This window comes from Sorex fumeus, unplaced genomic scaffold (assembly GCF_029834395.1).
Source record: "Sorex fumeus unplaced genomic scaffold, SorFum_2.1 ptg000006l, whole genome shotgun sequence".
Taxonomy (NCBI): Eukaryota; Metazoa; Chordata; class Mammalia; order Eulipotyphla; family Soricidae; genus Sorex; species Sorex fumeus.
Genome location: NW_026606063.1, coordinates 32,827,266 through 32,838,744, shown reverse-complemented (window position 1 = coordinate 32,838,744; position 11,479 = coordinate 32,827,266). Strand labels below are relative to the sequence as shown.

Below are 11,479 nucleotides of genomic sequence, written 5' to 3'. Positions count from 1 at the left end.
GGCTTTTACATTATATTCCCATATGATTTGGTGTCCTCTTACTGGAATTTCAATTTTGACGAGTTAGGTGTTGCATGGCCCCATTCAGAGACTTCAAGATCTACATTCTAGGCTAATGAGTTGACTTGGCGTCAGGTGTGAGAGGTGGGCATGGCTGCAGGGGCTTCTGGTAGTTAGGGAGGATAGGGGGAGACTGCCCAACCTGACTTGAAGAAGACATCAGAGTTCTCAGCCTCCAGGGTATCTGATTATTTGCAGTTTGGCATCTCTGCAGAGAATATTCTCAGAGCATCGGCATTGAGCCCTTAGCATGGCTGCAGCCGTGTGGGGGTGTGGGTGTGGTCTCCAGGACTTCAGTAGAGTGAGTACTTGGCCGATCCACCTCTGGAAGGTACCCCAGGGTTTTCAGCCCAAGGGACTGGTGTTACCATACTGTTTAGTCGCTGGGTATACATCTCTTCAGAGATATAGTCAGGAATTGGTAGAGCAGGGTCAGTGAGTAAGTCAACAAAGTTGAGTCTGTGGGAAGTTGTTGTGATTGCTGGGGCTGCAGGAAATAGGGGGATGGGGAGGGGACATCTCATCCCAACTCCTAGTTTTCATTAATATTGCCTTCTCATCTTTATTTTTAATTGATTGATTTGGTTTTGAACTGAATTTTGCTGTATTCAGGGCTTACTCTACTGAGCTCAGGGATCATGCTTGATGATGCTAGCTAGGATTTGAAACCATATGCAGTGCCTGAGTTCTGTCACATGCAAACCACATTTATTATCTGGTTTCAGTCTAACTACATTCAGCCACATGCAAATAAAGTGCATTTACTCTTTTCACTACCTAATGTATTCATTCCACTGGCTGTTGTGGAGTACCCCAATTTCTCTGGTTAACTTTGAAGATAGAAGAAAAGAGTTTTTAATCAAAGGATGTAGGTAATCTCCGAAAGCTGAAAAAAAAAACCAACAAAATGCTTTCTCTGTGAGCTCTCTGGAAGTAACACAGGCCTGCTGATACCTGATTTTTAACTCAAAAATATCTATGTCCTACGTCGAAACCATAAAACTGTAAGCTCTTGTGTGGGGTTCAGGTTTATTGGGTTGCTCTCATCACAGTGCTCCCATTCCTGTGTTTATTGGTAACTTCTTTCTTTGTGCTCTGTTGACTTGTAAATATTGTTTTTCTCTTCTCCTCATGTCCTTTGCATAGTTTATTCAGAGCAATGTTCTTTTTATATGGACACAAGAAGACATGCTTTTGTAATGTGACCCTCAGTGATATTTCATTCCTGGGCATCTTCTTTCTCAACATAAGCCTCGGTTGCCCTCACTTCCTAGCACCCCTAAAAGCAGGGTCCCGATGAGGGACTGGATGGACCCCAGGCAAGCCTTAAGCTATGTGATACCCTAGCATCGAGATGGGCCTGACCAAAGTGCCATAATGCTTAACTATAAGTTAAGAGCTTGGTCATGGACAAATGCTGTCATGATCCAAAAAGTAATAACTAGGTTTGGACCCTGCTAGGACTAGGAATGATTAATCTGGCCTGAGCACTGTAGTCTGAGTCCATGGCAAGATGTTCCCAGGAGAGCTGCCCTACAAGTCTCAATGTTATCTCTTACTGTTTCCACACAAAAATAGCTAGTATTTTTTTCTGTTTCAAATTTTGTGTTTTTTTGTAAAAAGAAAAAGGGGGAGATGTAGGATAACACTGTTCTGTCCTTCCTGCATAACATCAGGAATAGTTGATAGTTTATTGGACTGAGGAAAAGAGAAAAACACCTTAAGAGGTATCTCCCCCTTGAGCAGTCAGGAAGGGCTTTCTTATGTTGATTTGGCTACCTGACTGGGTGGAGTCTCAGCCCAGACTAGAAGGGAGCTGGAGAATGAGAGAGCAGGGCTGAAAGATGGACCATGGAGAGACTAGCAAGGGGAACGTGTGCTTGAGAGAACCTAGGTCCTCCATAACATGAAGTTCTTCTATGGGATAAACTTCCTTGTAATAAACTGCCACTAATATCAACTGGCCTGGCCCTCGTCTCTTCCTTCGTCTGCCCTTGGCCAAGATCCGTTCCGATCCAGGCCATACACAGCGGCTCAAGGGCACCGAACTCGGGTGGCAAGATAAAGCCATCTGGAGAGCCTGCGAACACACAACCTTCAGAGTGCATAGATTTTTACACTCTTGTTTTACTACTATAGCAAGAAAAAGCAATATATTGGTGATTACATGGTAAATAATCAGACCTCTATTCTAAGGGTGGGCTGGAGCGATAGCATAGTGGGTAGGGCATTTGCCTTGCACGCAGCCAACATGGCTGACCCGAGTTCGATTTCTCCACCCCTCTCGGAGAACCCCTCAAGCTACTGAGAGTATCTCATCTGCACGGCAATGCCTGGCAAGCTACCCGTTATGTATTCGATATGCCAAACACAGTAACAAGTCTCACAATGTTACTTGGCCTGCTCAAGCAAATCGATGAACAATGGGAGGACAGTGAGAGTGATATTCTAAGGGTGACTCCAGTTGATAAAGCTTTATTATTATTTTTATGAGAAGCATGCACTCTACCACTGAGCTACATCCTCAGGTGGACTGATAGCACAACAGGTAGGGTGTTTGCCTTGCATGCAGCCAATCCGGGCAACCCTGGTTCGATTCCTCCACCCCTCTTCAAGAGGCTAGCAAGCTACTGAGAATATCCGGCCCACACGGCAAAGCCTGGCAAGCTACCCATGGTGTATTCAATATGCCAAAAACAGGAACAACAATTCTTACAATGGAGACGTTACCAGCCCTGCTCAAGCAAACCGATAAACAACAGGAGGACAGCGTTACAGTTCTATTATTATTTTTATGCATGAATGAAACAATTCTAGTAGATATTATATATGTATCAGTCACGGTCACAGTCATGGTCCTCCCATTATTCATCAATTTGCTCGAGCGGGCCCAGTAACATCTCCATCGTGAAACTTGTTACTGTGTTTGGCATATTGAATACGTCATGGGGAGCTTGCCAGGCTTTGCCGCGTGGGAGAGATACTCTCGGTAGCTTGCTGGGCTCTCCGAGAGGGGTGGAGGAATCGAACTCGGGTCGGCCATATTGGCCGCTTGTAAGGCAAACGCCTTACCCACTGTGCTATATACTATATATGCATATATATGTATGTATATTTTTATTTTGATGTTTGAGCCACACCTGAAGATGCTAAGGGGTAAGGGGTAATTCCAGGTTTTACACTTAGGAAACATTCTTGGAGGTGCTTAGGGGACCATATGGAGTTCCAGGGATTGAACACAGGTTGGCCACATGAAAGACAGGCATCTCCCTGTACTATCTCTCTGGCCCTGGTTATAATCATAATTTTATGTGAACTCTTCATCTATCTATTTTATTTGAATACTGATAATTTATTAAGATGAAGTTATTAACTTCCCTTATAATTTCTAGAATAGATTATGTACATTTGATATTATTTTTAAGTATTTGGTTAAAAATCATATGTGTTTTTCTGGTAGAATTTTATTATAACTACACATATTTTTTAAAAGATTTAGGTGTTTTCATTTTTATTTTTTTCCTTTAGTGGTTTGGCAGTTCTCATTATTCAAGAAATTGATATATTTGAATTAATTTATTTTATTTGAGGGTATAATTGTTGATAGAATTGCCTAATTAACTGATTGTTATGTGTTCTTATCTTTTTTTGCAATACATGCATTTTAATGCTATTAATTTTCCTGTAAATACTTTAGTTGAACTACACACAATTGTATAGAGTGAGTTTTTATTTAGTTCAAATATGTCTTAACTTATCTTGCAACGTTATTTTCTTCTTTATACGGAAAACATTGCTCAATTTTTATATGTCTGAACTGTAGCACTGTAGCATTGTCCTCCTGTTGTTCATTGATTTGCTCAAGCAGGCACCAGTAACATCTCCATTGTGAGACTTGTAACAACAAAGTTTTGACATATTGAATACACCATGGTAACTTTCCGGGCTCTGCAGGCAGGATACTCTCAGTAGCTTGCCAGGCTCTCCAAGAGGGATGGAGGAATTTAACGCGGATTGACCGCGTGCAAGACAAACGCCCTCCCCACTGTGCTATCACTCTAGCCCCCAAATTTAGTTGTGACATTTATCTAGTATTCTAGAAGTAATTTTTAGTGCTATAATTTCTAATTTTATCAATAATCGATTATTGATAAAAAATCAAAATTTTAATGTGAAAATTGTGAATTTCATTATTTTTCAATTTAGTTTTTGCTTCACATACTTTGAAATCCTATTACAAAGTTTTAGAATCAAATACTAACTTATGTTCAAATAATCTAAAATAAAGTATAACAAATTTAACAGAGAAAACCAAAGTAAACAAATTACTTTTATCTTGTTGTGAGAGTATAAATTGACAAAATATGTCTAAAAATTCCAAGTCTAGGAACTTAGCACAATGAATTTTAAGTATACAAATAATCCCACAAACATATATCAGTGTACATAATTTTGTATATTTTATAGAAATTTATTTATTTAGTAATGCTCCTCTTGCAAACTCATCAAGTAAATTAAATAGCATTTCTACTTATATAAAGATGGCATCAGACATTATTAACCTGAAGTAATAGCTACTCCATGAGAAGGTTATTTTTTGGAAAATACAATAACAATACAAACTCATTATCCATAACATGAGAAAATGTTATCTATTGATAGCTCTCTGGGGAAGAGGCTTACGTAAGTTTGGGAGGAAAAAAAATGAGTTAAAGTAGTATGAATTCACCAGGGTGCATGCTCATGTATCAAACTGTTGTCTTCTAAATAGAGAAAATATTATTAAATTACAGGCATTTAGTTCAACAAGATGTGTTTGGACATCTAAATTATGGGGTTTCAGATAAGGTAAAACCAAACTGTTTTGCATTAAAAAAATATCAATATAACTGAAAAATTTCTGGGGACAAAAGGCTGGATGTTGATCAAGGTCGGCAGGGAAAAACTGTAGGTAGCTGTATGATTGGAGTTGAAATTGTGCTATTGTGCTTGAGGGAGAAAATAAATTGCAATGGAGATTTTTCTGCTTTCTATTGTGGGATGAACGGTATAAACAATCTCACTCATCTCCCCTGTGAATCTACAATAAGTTTTGCATAGCTTACTACCTACACTTTTCTGTGAAGAGTTTACTTTGGGAAAACATGAAATGAAAGCATGTGGAAGTAAATTATTTATTCAAGACAAGCATGAAATCGAGATTTTTCAGGGAGAGATAAGAAGACATTGTGTTTGTTACCTGTGTGAAAAACATAGGAGTGTTCTCTAAGAAATGCACACATACATGTTATGGAAGGTTAGTTTTTTTTAAAAAATTCACTTCTTCTGATCACACTACACATAGTATAATTTTAACTACAAGTGCTATGGTTATCAAATATATTCCCATTTTAGATTTTATGTTGATTTGTTTAGCATGAATAATTTTCCAGACATCATATATTATTGACATTTAAGTAGCATTAGAAGAAGTATGGAGAAACAGTACTGTGCATAAAATGAAAATTGGCACAACCCCTGAGGAAAATAGAATACAATTTTATCTTAAAAATTAAAAATACAGGGTTCCTGAGTTCCTGCTGGCGATAAAAGGATGCTGACAAAATGCCTGAGTGAGATAGCGAGCTGTTTTCCAATCCTTTGGCCCTAGATGGCGGATGATCCTCACTCCTTCCACTAATCTAAGCTCACCAATGAAGATTTCAGAAAACTTCTCATGACCCCAAGGGCTGCACCTACCTCTGCACCGCCCTCTAAATCACGTCATGAGATGCCAAGGGAGTATAAAGAGGATGAGGATCCAGCTGCACGGAGGTGAAAAAAGAAAAGTTATTATGCAAAGCTTTGCCAGCAAGAAATTGAGAGAGAGCAAGAGCTAGTAGAGAATTACTGGGACTGGGTCAAGGAACAAAGAGATGGTATGAATAAAGATTATGTGGAAACTGAGCTGATCAGCACCACGACAAACTATAGGACCCTGGGCCCCATTGCTGAAGCAGACAAATCAGCTGCAGAGAAAACAAGACAGTTGATCCAGGAGTCCAAGTTCTTGGGTGGTGACGTGGAACATACTCATTTGGTGAGAGGATTGGATTTTGCTCTGCTTCAGAAGGTACGAGCTGAGATTGCCATCAAGGAGAAAGAGGAGGAAGAACTGATGGAAAAGCCCCAGAAGGAAACAAAGAAAGATGAGGACCCTGAAAACAAAATTGAATTTAAAACACATCTAGGCCGCAATGTTTACCGTATGCTCTTCAAGAGCAAAGCATATGAATGGAATGTGCTGTTCCTGCCGGGCGCCATGACCTATGGGGTGGACCTGAATGATGAGTATGCTGACTCGGACATCCCCACCACTCTTATCTGAAGCAAGGCTGATTGCCCCACCATGGAGGTGCAGACCACACTGACAACAAATGACACTGTCGTCAGCAAGTTCACACAGATTCTTTGCTACTTGAGGCAGGGTATCCGTAACAAGAAGCTCAAAAAGAAAGATAAAGGGAAGCTGGAAGAGAAGAAGCCTCCCGAGGCGACATGAATATATTTGAAGACATTGGGGATTATGTACCTTCCATAATCAAGACACCACAGGACAAGTTGCTGAAAAGATGCCGAGAACGGGAGCGTGATTGTGAAAGGGGCAGAGACCAGGACAGAGAGCGGGAGAGGGAACAGGAATGGGAGCGAGAACAGGACCATGAGAGAGAGGAGGAGAAAAAGAGACACAGCCACTTTGAGTAGCCAAAAGTAGATGATGAACCCATTGATGTTGACAAAGGACCTGCATCTGCCAAGGGTTTGATCAAGTCCATCAATGAAAAAATTTCTGGTTCCACTGGCTGGGAAGGCACAGAATCGCTGAAGAAGCCAGAGGACAAGAAGCAGCTTGGCCATCTCTTCGGGATGTCCAACAGTTATGCCAAGTGCTACCCAGCCACGATGGATGACATGGCTGTGGACAGTAATGAGGAGGTGGATTACAGCAAAATGGACCAGGGTAACAAGAAGGGGCCCTTAGGCCCATGGGAATTTGATACCCAAGAGGAATACAGTGAATGTATGAACAACAAAGAGGCTTTGCCCAAAGCTGCATTCCAGTATGGCATCAAGACGTCTGAAGGGCTGAAAACCAGGAGCCTTAAGGAAACCAACAACAAGGCAGAACTTGATCGTCAGTGGAAGAAAATTAGTGCAATCACTGAGAAGAGGATAAAGAAGGAAGGTGATGGGGTTGAGGTCAAAAGACCAAAATACTGATCTCCATTAATGTACAGAAAGAGTCTCTCCAAGGATATGTGTCCCATTGCTCTTTCTTCAGTTCCCAGAAAAGTCACAAGTTTTGTTTGTTTGTTTGTTTGTTTGTGAATGTTTATAAACTTTTACTGTATAATCATTTGGCTCCATTAAAATTGGTTATCCTGGGGCCCAAGTGGCGGGCACATGGTGTGAGACACAGGGATCAGTCCCTGGCTTAGCATTGCCTGTCTTTTCCCCCAGCACTGCTGGTTGTGGCCCTAATGAACTCTGAACACCTCCAGAAGTAGCCCTCACTATAAATAAATAATATTTTTAAAAAGTTAAAAATACAATATAATTGATCAGCTCTTCCAAATATTAGTTCAAAGAAACTAAAATCATTAATTAAGAATATATTTGACATATTTATGTTTATTTCAATAGTTATTTATAATATCAAAGAAACGAAAACAACCCACATGCTACACACACACAGACACACAGACACACACACATTAGAATGCAATCTTGTCTATTGTTACAACATGGATAGAATTAGATTGGTTCATGCTAAATAAAATAAATCATAAGGAGAAAGACAAATATCAGATTATCTCATATCTACATGAAACATAAAGAAATAAATTAAGGGAAAAGTCCAGTGAAAACAAAAGTCTGATGAGAAAACTCAGGTTACCAAGGGTGGGAGGGAGACTGGATTGGAAAGGTTCAAGGGGTATAGCAAACTTTGGTGCAAAGACCTTGGTATTTTGATGGAGTAGCATTGTACCTCTAAAACAAACATTTGCAGTGGGTGAACCAATTTAAGATGAATGAATGAATGAATGAGGGAACAAATGAATAAATAATATATTTCCCAGAATTATAGATGCTAACTTTACCCTCCTCATAAGTCTGAGCTAACCCTCTGCTCTTTCTTTTTGTGCAGGTGTCATCCCTAGAAAATAGCATTAAGAGTAAACAGTTTCTGTTCACTGACCCTCTGTCTAAAGAATTGTGCTACACAAAATCACTTATCTGTCTGGTCCTGTCTTGATGTACAATCTCTGAGGTCCCAAATGACACATGTGATAAAAATGACACTTGAAAAACAGCCAATACATGTTTTAGCTTTCCATGCACCTTGATGTTATCACTGATAATGCTTATGAAGTCACAAAGCATCCAGAAAAATTTTGTTCTGCTGATATTCAGTCCATTAAACTTTACCTACAAATACTAAAGTGAGAAACGTATTATTATAATAAGCAGTATCCAAGAACCTCGATTCCTTGTCCCTGTTGCTGTGCTTTTTCTATTGCTTCTCTGTGTCATGCAGGAACTCCCAATCTCAGTTCACTGATCTTTCAAAAATCTTTGAGCACGCTGTTCTGGAATAGATTGCCAATATCTTTGAGTGGCCTCATAAAGCCTCCCATAAAATTTGGGATAAAAATCATGATAACATATTATTAACATATTCTATAAGTGCTATTCTTAGTTGGCAAACATCAGTCCAAGATTTTCTTATGATATAATAGAAAAACAGTTTCGTTCATATAGTTCAACAATAAATATTAGTCTCAAATAATGTATATTTGTACAAGATTCTGGGAGAAAAATTAAAAGCATTGAGCCAGTTTTCCCCCTTGATCTGCGCGGGACAGGAACTGAGACGCATCTCGCGGAAACAAAGCTGAAGGGCTCCAGGCACTCTCTCCTCATTTAACCAGATACTGCCTGGCACCTAAGGCTTGGGATTCTCTCTGGGCATGCGCAGCTAGCCTGACGCCCTAGAACAGCCGGGTTTCCCCCTTGATCTGCGCAGGATGGGAACTGAGACACATCTCGTGGAAACAAAGCTGAAGGGCTCCGGGCTCTCTCTCCTCATTCAACCAGGTACTGCCCAGCACCCAGCACCAGGGACCCTTTCCGGAGTCACAGCCACTAATACGGCCGCAAAGTATTCTCCCACTACATAACCCATAGGAACCATAAGTTACCCTCTTAGATGGAATCTTCTCTAGGTTAGCTCAACCACTAGAAACACATTAGCCAATAACTCATTAAGCCTATCTCAATTCATTCTGCATATGGAGCAGAATAGTAACAGTGAACGTGAAGGTCTAAACCAAACTGGTCACAATGGTAAAGCAACGCAAAAGACCACCAAACTTTCTTATTGAAGAGGCTATCCCAGAAGACACCAACAATACTGTAGTGTTAGACAACCTCTCTGACAAGGAATTTAGAAGGGAGCTACTGAGGATGCTTAGGGAGCTAAAAGAAACAATGGAAAGCAATGCCAATAAAAGGCAAGAGGATTTGAAGGCAGAAATGAGGAAAATGCAAACGGAAATGTCAGACCTGAAAAACATGATAGGCAAATTGAAAAACTCAGTGGAAGGCCTCAGTAGCAGAGTATCAGCTACTGAGAACAGAATCAGTGACCTCGAAGATGAACTTCAGAGATTCTCCAGGAAAGAGCAGAAAATGGAAAAGAGACACAATTCAGGAACAGATGGCAAAAGAAGATTGTGATGAAGCCAAGAGGGGTAACATAAGAATTATTGGAGTCCCAGAGTGACAGGAAGAAAACCTTGATGAAGAAGAAACTGTGAAAGACATCATTGCTACAATGTTACCAGAGCTGAAGAAAACTTGTGACCACATTCAGGAGGCCCGAAGAGTACCAGCTAGAAGAAATCCAAATAAAAATACCACAAGACACATCCTGATCAAAATGACCAAAACTTTAGATAGAGACAAAATTCTGAAAGCAGCAAGATTGAAGAAAGAAATTTCCTACAAAGGAGCATTCTTAAAATTTACAGCTGATTTGTCTGATGAAACCCTCATGGCCTGAAAACAGTGGTGGGATATAGTGAAAACACTTAATGGAATAAATGCCTCACCAAAATACTTTACCCAGTGAGACTCTCATTCATAACAAAAGGAACAACACACAGTTTCATAGACAAACAACAGCTCAGGAACTTCATAGACTCAAAAACATGGTTACAAGAACAACTAAATGGGATACTTTAAGGAAAGACAGGCCCCTCAAATGCACCAAACTTAAACAGAAAAATGGGACAAAACCCAAAAAACAATAATCTCTCTCAATGTCAATGGGCTAAACGCACCAATTTAAAGACACAGAGTGGCAGGATGGATTAGAAAATTGAACCCAACACTCTGCTGCCTGCAAGAAACACATCTCAATAGTCAAAGCAAGCACAGGCTCAAAGTCAAAGTCTGGAAAACAATCCTCCAGGCAAATAGCTCCCAAAAAAGCTGGGGTAGCCATCCTAATATCAGACCACATTGATTTCAGAGTGAAGAAGATCACAAGAGACAGTGAAGGCCATTTCTTATTGATCAAGGGATCTGTACAACAGGAAGAACTTACAATACTAAATGTATATGCACCTAATGAGGGACCAGCAAAGTACTTAAAACAACTACTCATAGATTGGGAGAAAGACATCAATAGCAACACAATACTAGTGGAAGACTTCAACACCGCTTTATCACCTCTTGATAGATCAACCAGACTCAAGTTTAGCAAGGACATACTTCATCTGAGAGAAACAATGGAATAAAGGGACTTAGTAGATATATATAGGACACTTCATCCTCAAAAAGCTGAATACACATTCTTCTCAAGCATACATGGAACATTCTCCAAGATAGACCACATGCTGTGCCACAAAACATACCTCCATAAAATTAAGAAGATAGAGATTGTATCAACAATCTTCTCAAATCGTAATGTGCTGAAATTAGAAGTAAATCACACACAAAAACAGAAAACTAAATCAAACACCTGGAAATTAAACAGTGCGTTATAGAACAACAAGTGGCTTAGAAACGAATTCAAAGAGGAAATGAAAAGATTCCTAGAAACGAATGAAAATGAGGACACGCATTACCAAAACTTATAAAACACAGCAAAAGCTGTGTTAAGAGGAAAGTTTATAGCTCTACAAGCATTCTTCAGGAAGGAGGAGTGAGCCCACATAAATAATCTAACCTCACGACTAAAGAGCTTGGAGAAGGACCAACAAAAGGAGAATAACCCAAACAGGAGGAAGGAAATAATGAAACTCAGAGCAGAGATTAACGAGATGGAAACCCAAAAAAAATACGAAAGATCAATGAAACCAAGAGCTGGTTC

The 11,479-nt window shown here is 39.9% G+C and overlaps 1 pseudogene; it reads left to right on the top strand.

Annotated features, from left to right (window-relative positions):
- Positions 1-5,664: 5,664 nt before the first annotated feature.
- LOC130035475 (protein Red-like) lies at positions 5,665-7,369 on the top strand (annotated as a pseudogene).
- The last annotated feature ends 4,110 nt before the right edge of the window (positions 7,370-11,479 follow it).